At 44.3% G+C, this 12,500-nt stretch overlaps 1 protein-coding gene across 2 annotated transcripts in view; it reads right to left on the minus strand.

The window, feature by feature from the left end:
* Positions 1-12,500, minus strand: part of LOC139423096 (autism susceptibility gene 2 protein-like) — a 525,631-nt gene that overhangs the window by 144,792 nt on the left and 368,339 nt on the right. The gene's annotated exons all lie outside the window — the stretch shown is intronic.

The following is a 12,500-nucleotide window of genomic DNA, read 5'->3' on the forward strand; positions in this document are numbered from 1 at the left end:
TTATACTGTTTAGCGGAGACACGGACCAGAATATGAAACAAAAGGGCCCACAAAATATCTCATGCAAGCATCTGGTCGTTCTTATTAAGAATCAGAACAAAACATTCTGGAGCTGGAGTCTCAAAGGACAAGGAGCACTGGAATTACAATTTTCTGGGATGTAGGTCTATTTTTTTCTTATTTTTTTATATAAATGGTTGAGGAGCAGGATGGAAGGAAGGAGAAAAAAGAGAAACAGAAAGGTTGGATTTCAGTTTTTCTTCCCCAATTTCAATTTCAAGGTTCACTTAATTCTTTATCAACTAATTAGCGGGATGCTGGGCGGCCGGCGGCCCTCGAAGTTGTGCATATGGCCGAGGAGCGGGGAGGCACTGGAGTCGGTAATGAAGAAGGCACTGGGTGTGTGTGTGTGTGTGTGTGTGTTTGTGTGTGAAGCGGGGGGGGGGGGGGGGGGGGGGGGGTAGTGTCGATTAAAGCACAGAGGGTTTATCCCTGTGCCAGCACAGTATGGGGTGATTGACTGACAGCGCTGGGAGCCAGGCCACGGTGGGAGCCGGGCCCCTGCCTGCCTAAGCCTGGTGCTTTTTATTTTTTATTTTCTGTTGAGCCGGATCCCTGCTGCCTGCTGAGTTCAAAGGTAGAAGGCAGGCTGGGCCTCTGGCTCTGTATTCCCCTGGCTGACTCGACCAGTGGAGAGGGAGAGGGGCCCGCACTGCACTGTGAGCTCAGCAGGAGCAGGGCATCCAATTTTCGGGCCTGTACCACACAGCCCCAGGGGCCAGCCCCCGGCACACTGCCATGACGGTCAGCTCCAGCACCTCATAAATTATGCAGAGGCAATAAACGCACTGAGAAAACACTCTCTCTCTATCACTCCTTCCTTCCCCCCTGCGTTAATACACAGTACACAGAGAGCCAAGCCAACAGCCAAATGTAGGCTACATAGCCTGTCAGCTGGAAACATAAACAAGGCTAATGTACGCTATTACATACAACAATGCATGTTCTACAAACCATGCATGCTAACTGTAACTACGTGTATATATTTACTCCAGTAAGTGAATAAAGGGGTCTGTCGGCGCATCTCTCACGGCACGGTACAGAGCAACAGACTCCCACATAGAGTTAATGCAAGAGCAGACAGGATATGATGAGTTGTATTACTGTCTGAACTACTTCCATGTGTTTAAGCCTTCAGACTGTGACGAGAGTAATGTGACCCAGGACTCATTAGTCCCTGCAGTCTCTGTGCAGAGCACACCAAGCAGAGCAGACAGGCAGGCGAGGAGTTCAAATAATGGGGACATTTCTTTTTTTCCACTGTGTTGTGATCCATAAAAAACGCCTCCAGGCTTTCTGTCTTTCGTTCTTTCTCTTGTTTCTTTTCTTCCCCCCTTCCATTCCTCTGCCTGCCTGTGCAGCCAATTGCTCTGATTGCCGAGATAGAAGCAGGCTGGAATGACTTGGCCTTGCTTGTGGAGCAAATGGAACACGCTAATAGAAGTCATCGTATTACCCGATGCAAAAGTGCCATAGCTCATTACTTTAAGATAAAAGGATATCATTGTAGACGGCGAGCAGAATTGACTTTCTAGCGGCGCGACTTGATGATGATTTAATCAACTGCTCTCTTTCGCTTCTCATCTCTTCGCCTGTCGCTTCTGCAGGTGCCACTACACGAGACTCACACAGCTAGTGGGGGAAGAGAAGAGAAAAATAAATTGCTGTCATTACTTCTTTCCCCGAGAATAGAGGTATGCTAATTTCTCCGCCGTACAAAGGGAGTGGGAGAGAGGAAAAAGAGAAAACGTAATAAAATGGAAATACCTTTATAATGAGCAAAGTAAGAAAGCCTGAGATCAAGACTGACAGGCAAGGGCAGGCAATTTGTACGTCCTTTAAGCACAAGACGCCACGCTCCCTCACACTCACTGCACTACACAGGGAAAAGCAACCCAAAATAATAACACTAAAAAGATAAAAACATCTCTGACATAGGGAGCCGTCAGTCACTGATTAGTGATCATGGTGCGTTAATATGCAGTTATGCAGTGTGACTCGGAGAGAGGAGCACCATCATTGGCAATTCTACTGTGTTCTTTTCCATATACTGAGTCCCATGTTGAAATACAGAGGCACAGTAGAGAGCTAGATAGAATCACTGTGAGCCACAGATTATGACACATCTCAACTACAGTACTGTTATGGTTGCACATTTGAAAGTTGGATGATTACAGACATGACAGGTAGGCATTTTATTTCATTATTATATTATATTATTCTATACTGAAAAACATATAAACGCAATGGTGTAAAGTCTTGGTCCCATGTTTCATTAGCTGAAATAAAAGATCCCAGAAATGTACCATACGCACAAAAATCTTATTTCTCTCAAATGTCGTGCACAAATTTGTTTACATCCCTGTTAGTGAGCATTTCTCCTTTGCCAAGATAATCCATCCACCTGACAGACGTGGCTTATCAAGAAGCTGATTAAACAGCACCTTTTGCTGGGGACAATAAAAGGCCAAGCTAAAATGTGCAGTTTTGTCACACAACACAATGCCACAGATGTTTTGAGGGAGCGTGCAATTGGCACGCTGACTGCAGGAATGTCCACCAGCGCTGTTGCCAGAGAATTGAATGTTCATTTCTTTAATATAAGCGGCCTCCAACATCATGTATGGAATTTGACATTTCCTTCTATGAACTGTAACTCAGTAAAAACATTGAAATTGTTGCATGTTGTGTTTATATTTTTGTTCAGTATACATTATAATTATTTGAAAGGGTTTTAAATGATGATTGCTCATGAAGGAGTAGGTATAGTATACTAGCAAAAGCAGTGAAATCTAGTGCAATATAAAAACAGTACTGTAAATAGGAGAAATAACAGCAAAAACTATTTCAGAAGGAAAACAAAAAAAACTAGGGCATGAATATGTAAAAAAAAACAGGAGGGCAGCAGCCCTAGAAAGCAATACTCTAGCCAGGCCCAGTGGTATTCACACAGCCCTAGCATTATACTGTATAACCCAGTCCCCAGACCTCAGTGTATAGGTTAAGTAACAGAGGATTGTCAAACATTACCCTCAGCGCTAAGAGCTGTTGATGTTGCCCTGTATCCGGGGAACCTCTGATTACCCCGACTGCCCCTCCATGACCCCTTCTCCCACCACCTCCACCCCTCCTTTTGGCTGAGTGCACTTACACATTCCCTACAATGTGTCCAAGCATCAAGGCTGTTGTTTATATCGGACTCAGAGTAGGAGAAAATTATTCTGTGTCCGTAAGCCTCTGTAGACTCCAGCTGAGAGTAATATCAGCCCAATAGACATAGGAGACAGAGAACAGACAGGGAACATGAGGAGAGATGTCCTGAATTGTCAATGATTCAGCTAGCTCTGCTCTGCTCTCCTCTCATAAGCAACAGCAGTGTCTGTCTGTGTCTGGCTCTGCCAAACTCCCCAACAGAAACAACTATTGTCATAAGGAGTCTTGCCCACCACATCAAACAGAGATGCGTGAGAGAGATGCACGCCATGGTGTGTATTGTATCTACTGAGATACAAAACGTTTAGGCATAGAATCTGAAATCATGGAATCTGTGGTTCCAAATGCACTGTTTATCAAATGCATACAGATGCTACGTCAATCAAATAAATATCATTCCTCAACAACCATTCAGAGAGGCATGCTGAAGGGGGTTTATTCTAATTTCACATCTCTAACATCAGCACTAGCCTCTGATCTAATATTCTCTCAAATGTCAACTTCTTCAACATGGATGGGCATTGTGCCATGCCATCCCTAGTCTGGTATTAGCCCGAGGTGCCGCTGGTCACTGTCCATGACCCTAGAATTTATGACAGTACCGTTGATATCTGCTTCATTTAAAGGGCCAGTGGAGCTGAGGACTGGGGATGGTTATCGTCCTGGGCCACATTTCCTGCAGAATCACTGAAGGGGTTAAAGCTGAGGGACTTCCTGGTTAAATAAAGGATAAATAGAAAGGCCTGTCTGTCTGCCTGCCCGCCTGGAAGCTAGTGGGACAGCAGCATGAAGGATGGCAGGCGGACAGCACAGTACATCACTGGGGTCATGCTCCCTGCCATCAAGGACCTCTATATCAGGCGGTGTTTAAAGAAGGTCCGGAAAATCACCCAAGCCATAGACGGTTTTCTCTGCTGCCGCACGGCAAGAGGTGCCGGTGCATCAGGTCTGACACCAACAGGCTCTTGAACATCTTCTATCCCCAAGTAATACGACTGATATATAGCTATCAAAATAGCTACACGGACCGAGTTTACCTTGTATCTTATTGACCTTTTATTTCAGGATTTTGTCTCTATGCACACTCACAGGGCACAACATACTCACACACACTGTCACTCCAACACACACACAAACACTCACTCCATCATTTGCTCACTCACATAATATGCACATACATTTATACTGACTCTACATACACGTACACCCACTCACATACAAGCTGCTGATACTCTGTTTATCTTCTACCCTGTTGCCTAGTCACCTTAGATACATATCTACCTCCATCACTCCAGTATCCCTGCAAAAAAATATGGTATTGGAACTGACTTTTTATGTATTTCCTGTATACAGTATGCTTACTTACTTACTTTGTGTATTTCATATTTCTTATTTCTCGTTTGTTTTTTTTCTACTATTATATTGTTAATGATTATTACATTGTTTGGTTTTGAGTTTGCAAGAAAGGCATTTCACTGTACTTGTGCATGTGACATTAAAACTTGAAACGTGAAAAGCCATTGCCAGAGTCATCTAAGACGGTGCCACTTTGATGTGCCGCTGTCAAGGGCTCCTCTTCCTTTTTGGTCCCTCCCAGAGTAAAGCTGCGCGTCCTGATGGTTTTCTGATGCAAACAGTCGCATGGCAAAATGGTTTTTTCCCCTCCCGCTGCCTGCTCTTCCATCTGCTGCTGGGGCCCGGACGCCGCCGACCGCCTGCCTGTCACAGTGTGCATGGAAATTAGCTAGGGAGGAGGCGCTCGCTTGTGCTAATTACATTTTAATCATTGGAAATGTGTTGGCAAATCAAGGCTTGATTGCCATCTTCGAGCCCCGCGCTCCTCCCTGCAGAGCAGAGCGGAAGGGAAGCCTGCCTGCCATGGAGGCGTCTGAGTCCGGGCCTGCGCCTCCCCGCTCCTCCCTCCCCTTAACTCCCTGCCTCCCTCCCTCCTCATGCCTCCCTCCCACAATATGGCGGTGTGCCGGGCCTACCACTGGGCTGGTCACTGGCGTGTTATTCACAGGGAATAGAGGTGATGGTGGTGAAGATGGCAGGGATCCGTGCCATGCTCATTCTCACATCCCCATGCCCACGCAGGGCACAGTCTGCCAGCCTGCCAATCTGTCCCTGTCCAAGTACCACCACTGTGAGCTGAGGAACAGAAAATGGCAAATCCACCCTGGTAGTAGGGGGAGACTGATGAGCTCAGGGTTTACAACACATGGATCACAGTCAGGACTGAGGACTGGGCCAACAGGACAGACTTACAAATTAGTTTCTATCAAAATAAAATTGAGAGAGTGGATTGCTAATTCAAATGTCTAACTATTGATAATACCTTCACTTCCGACAGAGAGAAAGAGAGAGGAAATAAGGGAGAGAAAGGAAGGAAGAGAAAGAGAGTTTTTCTCATTGTCGACAACAGGACACTGGGCCATCCGTCTTGGAGATAGGAAGCAGATATACTGTCCAGTCAGACAGGCCTCTCCAGACAGACACACCAAAGGCCTGTGCAAATCAAATCAAACATCCACTTCCTCCAGGTACCCTGGCCATTAGGCTACCATAGATCTCAATGACAAAGCCCAACTGTAACTTTAGCTTCTAACTCAGAGGAATATTGGGTGTGAACTGAACGGCACAATATACCGGTAAACATTATTTATGCTAATAACTCTTAATCTAAATCAGGCTAATTTGTTTCACATACTTACATTAACAGCTAAATGATACCAACTGCACTAGCGAATCACGCTAAAGAGATCAAGTTGGAATGCATTTAAAATAAACCCAGACCTCAGGTCATTTTATCTCCATGTTCCTAATCCAGAAAAAACATTGAAAAACCTTGCATTTCCCCGACAATATATTTTTAAAAAGACAGTTTTACAAAAACACTGGGTTCCCAAATGGAAGGAAATTCAACATGACATGTCTGACTAGGGTGGGTCATTAAAATAAAGTCAAGGTCTGTAACTATGGCATCTAACAGCTAATTTCCCCAGCATCTGCTTGATGTCTAGCTGTCATATAAAGTACGGAGAAAAAATGACAACCACCCCTACTAGCTGGAGTGCTTCAGACAGTCTGTGACATAAGGCTAACGTCTCCTCCACTGGCCAAGTGTGTCCCTCCCGTCAGAGGGAGAGAACGGAGAGGGAGGAGCTGTCTGCTGTCTGGCCCAATATAACCAGGCCTGATCCACTCGCCAGATCGCCTGCCCGCCCGCCCGTCCACCCCTAACCAATTGCAGCAGGCCAACATCTGAAAGCAATTTTCTTTCAAATGTACAACTTTATCCAGACAACATTCATTTTGACCGCGAACTGAACGCATTGGAATAGAGGAGGGATGGAGAGAGGGTGGAAAAAAAATCACCCTCTATAAAATAATAAGAGCTTTATAGTCTATGACCTCTGGTTTCAATACCCGAGAGTGCAATATTAGGCGCATTCCTTTAAAGTTGTTTTCCTCTGGAATCTGCCCAGGCTTATTGAAAGAGCATTCGAGAGAGAGAGAGAACTTTCTTGGATGAGGTTATTTTTTATTATTATGTCTATATTGGTTAATCTCTTATGGTTTACATTAGAACAACACCAATAATGGCAAATTAGAGAGCGGGATCTGTGTGTGTGTAAAGGGATTCCATTTGGAGGTGTTAGCTCAGAAGTGTAAAAGATGAATGCTTGAAAGGCAGGCACCTCTTTGCAAAGGGGAATCATACATACACAGACATATTTCGCCTGGGGTAAAAAGATGGGCTGCGGGGGTAGAGAAGGTGTAGACGTGTGTCTGTGGGTGCACGTGTGTGTGTTGGTATCTGCGTGCATGTCGGGAGGAGGTGGTGTCATTCTTTAAAATAACTTGTCAGTTAAGCTGCTCTCCTCAGCAGATGTGCCGACAGAGCCCTGAAGTGGTGCTTGGCACAGACAGATGGTGCCGCAGGGCACAGCACTCAGCTGATCTACAGGGGTGGGCCCCGCCTGCCAGCCCGCGCCCGCCCACCCTACCAGGGACTGGGAGGGGGAGGAGGGGAGGTGGAGGGCACTCCGCTTCTCTATCAGCAGGCAACAATCCATCTGTTACACACAAACTCCAAGTTTAACATCTCAGAGTGAAGAGGCATCTCAACATGGTTCTCTCAGTCACGGTGTGGGGCAGGGTGGTGTGGTGAGGTGTGAAGAGGCATATCAACATGGTTCTCTCAGTCACGGTGTGGGGAAGGGTGGTGCGGTGAGGTGTGTAGGGGGTGCCTCAAGGTGGGAAGCATTTACTGAAGGTTAAAGGATTTAAATAGAAACACACACACACAGACACACACTCAGACACACACACACGCACACACACAGCATCACACCTGCACCCCGTTTTCCTGTCTTGTCCAACGTAACCTAGTTGGGAAGTTGGGGCGCCAAGCAGATGCTGGCTTAATCAAAGCTGAATGGAAGGATTTTGAGACAATTACATACATCAAAATGTATTGTTTGCGCCATTTTAGCACGTCCCCTGAGACAGGTCCACTTGGTGTGAATTTTAATTAGTGCACACATGGCATACATTAATTAGCATTGATGTCAGTTGGCATCTTTACTGCAGCAATCTATTCTAACACACAGACAGAGGTCACATGCATACTGTGATTATGTCAATATCAGCCTCATTTGCTGCATGTGTTCAGGTTCATGTATAAAGACTTCAACTTATAATAGAATGCATCTGACTAAATCTGACTAGAAGGATATGCTAATTAAAAAGGTATAGTTAAAAAAAATATATGTACAATTCAGTTAATCGGAAGTCTTTGGTTTGAAGTCATTGGCAAATTATATTTTATCCTGTTACTGCACGCAAACCCTACCTCTTAAAGATAGCAGCTGGTATTATTACTGAACCTGTGGCTCACATTTTCAACTTGAGTCTCTTGACCAATTCCATACCCAGCATTTGGAAATCAGCTTATGTCCTCCCACTACTAAAGGGTGGAGTCCCTCAGATGCTAATAACTATCGTCCTATCTCTAAACTCCCTGTCCTGGCCAAAGTCTATGAATCCATAGTGAACTCACAGTTAAAACACTTCTTAATTGAAAAGAACATACTGAGCAGGGTTCAGTCTGGCTTTAGATCGGGAGCACAGCACCACAACTGCAGCTATGGCCGTGGCAAACAACATCATTAATGCACTTGATAAAAAGCAACATTGTTCTGCTCTGTTTGTAGATTCATCAAAGGCCTTTGATTCCGTTGACCATGAATTGTTGCTAGCTAGACTCTAACATTGGTCTCAGTGAAGGGGCAAGAAATTGGTTAAGGAACTCTTTTTCTGACAGAACAATGTGCATATACTGACAATCACATGTCTAGCTTTCTTGAGATTAATAGAGGTGTGCCCCAGGGTTCCATTTAAGCTCCTGTGTTTTTCTCAATTTTTTTTATGATTTGGGAAATGGGATGCAACCAGCAAGGTTACATCTATATGCAGATGATACAGTCATATACGCATGTGCTCCTTCTCTGGTTCAGGCTGTTGAAGAGCTCCAGACTGTTTTCAGTCACTGCAGGCCTCCCTTTATGGTCTCGAACTGGTCTTGAATGTACAAAAAACTAAACTAAAGACCTTTATCAGAGCTAGAACTCTGCCAGAGAAGTTTAGCATGGTCACATCTGGTGGCTCATCCATTAAAAAGGTGTCATCCTACAAATACCTAGGTATTTGGTTGGATGACAAGTTGTCCTTTAAAGTTCATGTGGATAATCTTGTGACAAAGCTTAAATTGATATTGGGTTTTCATTTTCGTAATGAAGCTTCAATCCCGCTTATGGCTAGAAAGAATCTTGTTTAGGACACTTTTCTCTCTGTAATTGATTATGGTGACTTGTTGTATATGCATGCAGCCTCCTCAGTCTTACAGAGACTGGATTCTGTTTATCATGCATCCTTGCACTTTAATACAAATGCTAAGTCACTCACCCACCATTGCACCTTGTACCAAATGGTAGGTTGGACCTCAACTTATATGCGCAGAAAGCTACATTTGTATGTGTTCATCTACAAAGCCCTTTTGGGTAAACTCCCTTTTTATCTCTGTAGTCTGGTCTCCTTCACCACCAGCAGTTACCATACCCGGTCTGCTAGGTGGTTGCTACTTAAAGTCCCCAGGACATTTATAGTATTAGGCAAGACTGCCTTCTCTTCTTGTGCACCAGAGGCATGGAATAATCCACTGAATGAATTTAACATTTTGATGGGAGACTTTTTGATGTAAATGCTTTTTTTTAGGCTGGATCGTGTTGTTGTATTGTATTGTTGTATGTTTTAATTCTGTAATGTATTGATTGTTGCTGCCTTCTTGGCCAGGTCTCCCTTGAAAAAGAGACTCTTGGTCTCAATGGGCTTTTCCTGGTTAAATAAAGGTAAAGGTTTAAAGGTTTTTATTTTGAAATTAAACATAAAATGCTGTGAAAAGCGGTTGCTAAATGTAACAGTCGTGTTACATTTAGCTCGTCTCCCCTATGCACTCAATGTGAATGGTGAGCTCTAATTCACCAAAAATAACTGTTGCTAAAAACTCTGGTAGTAAATTGGTGCAGTTTGGAGTTGAGAAATAAATGTAGGTGGAATACAAAGCTGTGATCCTTCGTTTTTAACAGAGGCCATTAAAACAGCTTTAAAATGTTTGTTTTTTCTAATACTGCATTAAGAAATGTTGTGCAATGACTGGGCATGCATTCTAGCCCTGTTGCACTTGCAATTTGAAAGCATCTCAAGTATTTTTTCTCGCATAGAATGCGACAAGGTGATCAATTGAAAAGGTAAACTATTCTACTATGGGGTTGTCTGACTTTGCTGTTGGTTACTCGTGTTGTTGGCTGAGGAAAGGTAAATGTGGACAACCATTTTTAATTAGATATTTAGTTGTTGTAGGCAAAATTCACATTTTAACCCTGGGCGTACTTCCTATTCTGCCCCAACCTCCCCCCTCCCAGAGCTGAGGGTGGGATTAGGTGCTCTGTCTGGCAGGCCTCTAATCACTTAGCTCCTCACACCTGACGGCACACTATTAACTTTCACCGTCACTCGTTACCCTGTGGGTCGTTGCCCATCACATCCAGTTTTTATTAGGGAATTTTCCTCGTCATTAGCCAAGGCCTGGAATACGAACCAATAATATTCATACCGCCAGCTTAAAATGACGTCTGTGGATTTCCATCATCATTGCAGCCGCAGAGCCTCTATCTCATGCAGCTGACACAGATAACAATCAGCAGTCCATAGTGTGTGTGAGTGTGTGTGTGTGTATATTCTCCAGGTATCATTACGGGCTCCATAAAGATCCTCTATATGCCTGGTTCTATTAAAGAACAGGAAGAACGGAAGAGGAGGCTCAGAAGATGAGCGGAGCACCAGCCAGCTGACACCAGTCTGAGAGGCTCTCCTGTTCTGCCAACAATCTGCCTCCACTCCGATCCATAAAGAGGAGAGGAAGAGCGCTAGCTAGCTGTCAATGCTAACAGCCCCACAGATAGTCCCTGCCAAGTACACAGCTGAGACACACAATAGGCTAGCACAACTCCCTCACTGCAATTCACATTAGAACAAATACAGCTGCTGCTTTTTTCACGGGGAAATTGCTTGTAGCAAAGCTCCTTTGGGGAGGTTGGAAGTTTTTTTCTTAATAACTGTGATATTGGAATATTTGAAGGAATCGCAGCACAGATGGGGTGACGTGCATGCAGAGACTCGGCTTCCTCCTATATTACACATTTGTCCTAAATGTACTCTGTATTAATCTTCTATAGCCTACAGCATATACATTATTTTTCAACCACAAATTCAGCATTGCTTAAAGCATTATATCACATCTCTAATATCAAATCTTTTGCACTCTATTATGATGACATGATGGTGCTACAATCCTCAGCAACACTACAAGCCAAGTGACAGGGTGCTCCCTCTTTGTAGCCTTATCCAAGATGGCTGCTCTTCTGCACATGCTCAGACATGCTCAGAGGAGCCTAATCTAACATCCACTGTGAGAGGATTGTATAAGCCACAGCTCTGACCAATAAGAATGTGCGCTCAACCATGCGGTGCGATGCAACCACGCAGGATAAGGCAGCTCAGAGCAGCAGCGGCACTAGGCGCTAGACTAGTACAGGCCTCTCAATCTGATTCCAGCTCATCTCTTACCCACACAGCAGCCCAGTTGCCTGGGTGGCTCGCTGGCTCCATGCAGGGGCAGGCTTTCCTATCCCATGGGCGGAACTGCAGCAGCAATTAGCAGACAGCTCCCTGACAGGCAAAGATAAACTTCAGTGAGTAGCACCGAGGGGAAACAGAGCAGCCTTCATCCTACTGTGTGGGATGACTTGAAACAAGCCATTTAGAACATTAATATGAAAGAGTAAGTTAGGAAACATTGTGTGAGGAAAAAAATATCCCTCAAGTAAATAAATGATGCCATATTAATCATACTCCTATTATTTATACCATTCAGCACAGTAAGGTGCAGTAGAGTACAGATGTGTAGTATTAACTGTAGTACTTTGGTAGCATATATTTTATTGGTTGGTGGAGGAGACTGTTTCTGGAGGACATACTGTAACACACCCAAGCAGATGCAACCATGTAAATGTGCCTTTACAACAATAAGACTACCAATGGCAAAACACACTGATTTGTTACTTTTATATTGTGATTAGGTAGCTGTCATGCTGCACATCAGAGTAGCCTTATTATGTAGGACGTAGTCAAATAAAAGCCACAGTCGAGTTACTCTGCCAAGATTGTGTCTACACCACATACAAACAAGCAAAGATGAATAAACATTAGTTGTTGTCAAGCTGCCGCCAGCGCGCTAGACTTTGAGCCGGCAGGCTTGTAAAAGATCCACTTTGTACAAAATAAAAATATTTAATATAAAAGAATGATGCAAGGCGAAATTATATTAAAAGGAACTCGTCCTTACTGTTAAAACAAATTACTTGCAGCGTGCTAAATTACATTTGCTCTTCCATTAGAGAGATCAAACGCACCCAACGCCAGCTCTCCTTCCTTTGCTAATTATCCCCTGCCTTCACCTCCTCCTCATAAACACTCTGTCTGCTTGTTTGTTTTGTACATGTATATGTTCCTCCGTCTCCCCGACCATCTCACCCTCTCGCTCTCTCTCTCCCGGTGCCCATGGTGGTGGCGTGCTGGGTGAATTACCGGGCTCTAACGTAATC

This window comes from Oncorhynchus clarkii, chromosome 12 (genome assembly GCF_045791955.1).
Source record: "Oncorhynchus clarkii lewisi isolate Uvic-CL-2024 chromosome 12, UVic_Ocla_1.0, whole genome shotgun sequence".
In the NCBI taxonomy this organism is placed as follows: domain Eukaryota; kingdom Metazoa; phylum Chordata; class Actinopteri; order Salmoniformes; family Salmonidae; genus Oncorhynchus; species Oncorhynchus clarkii.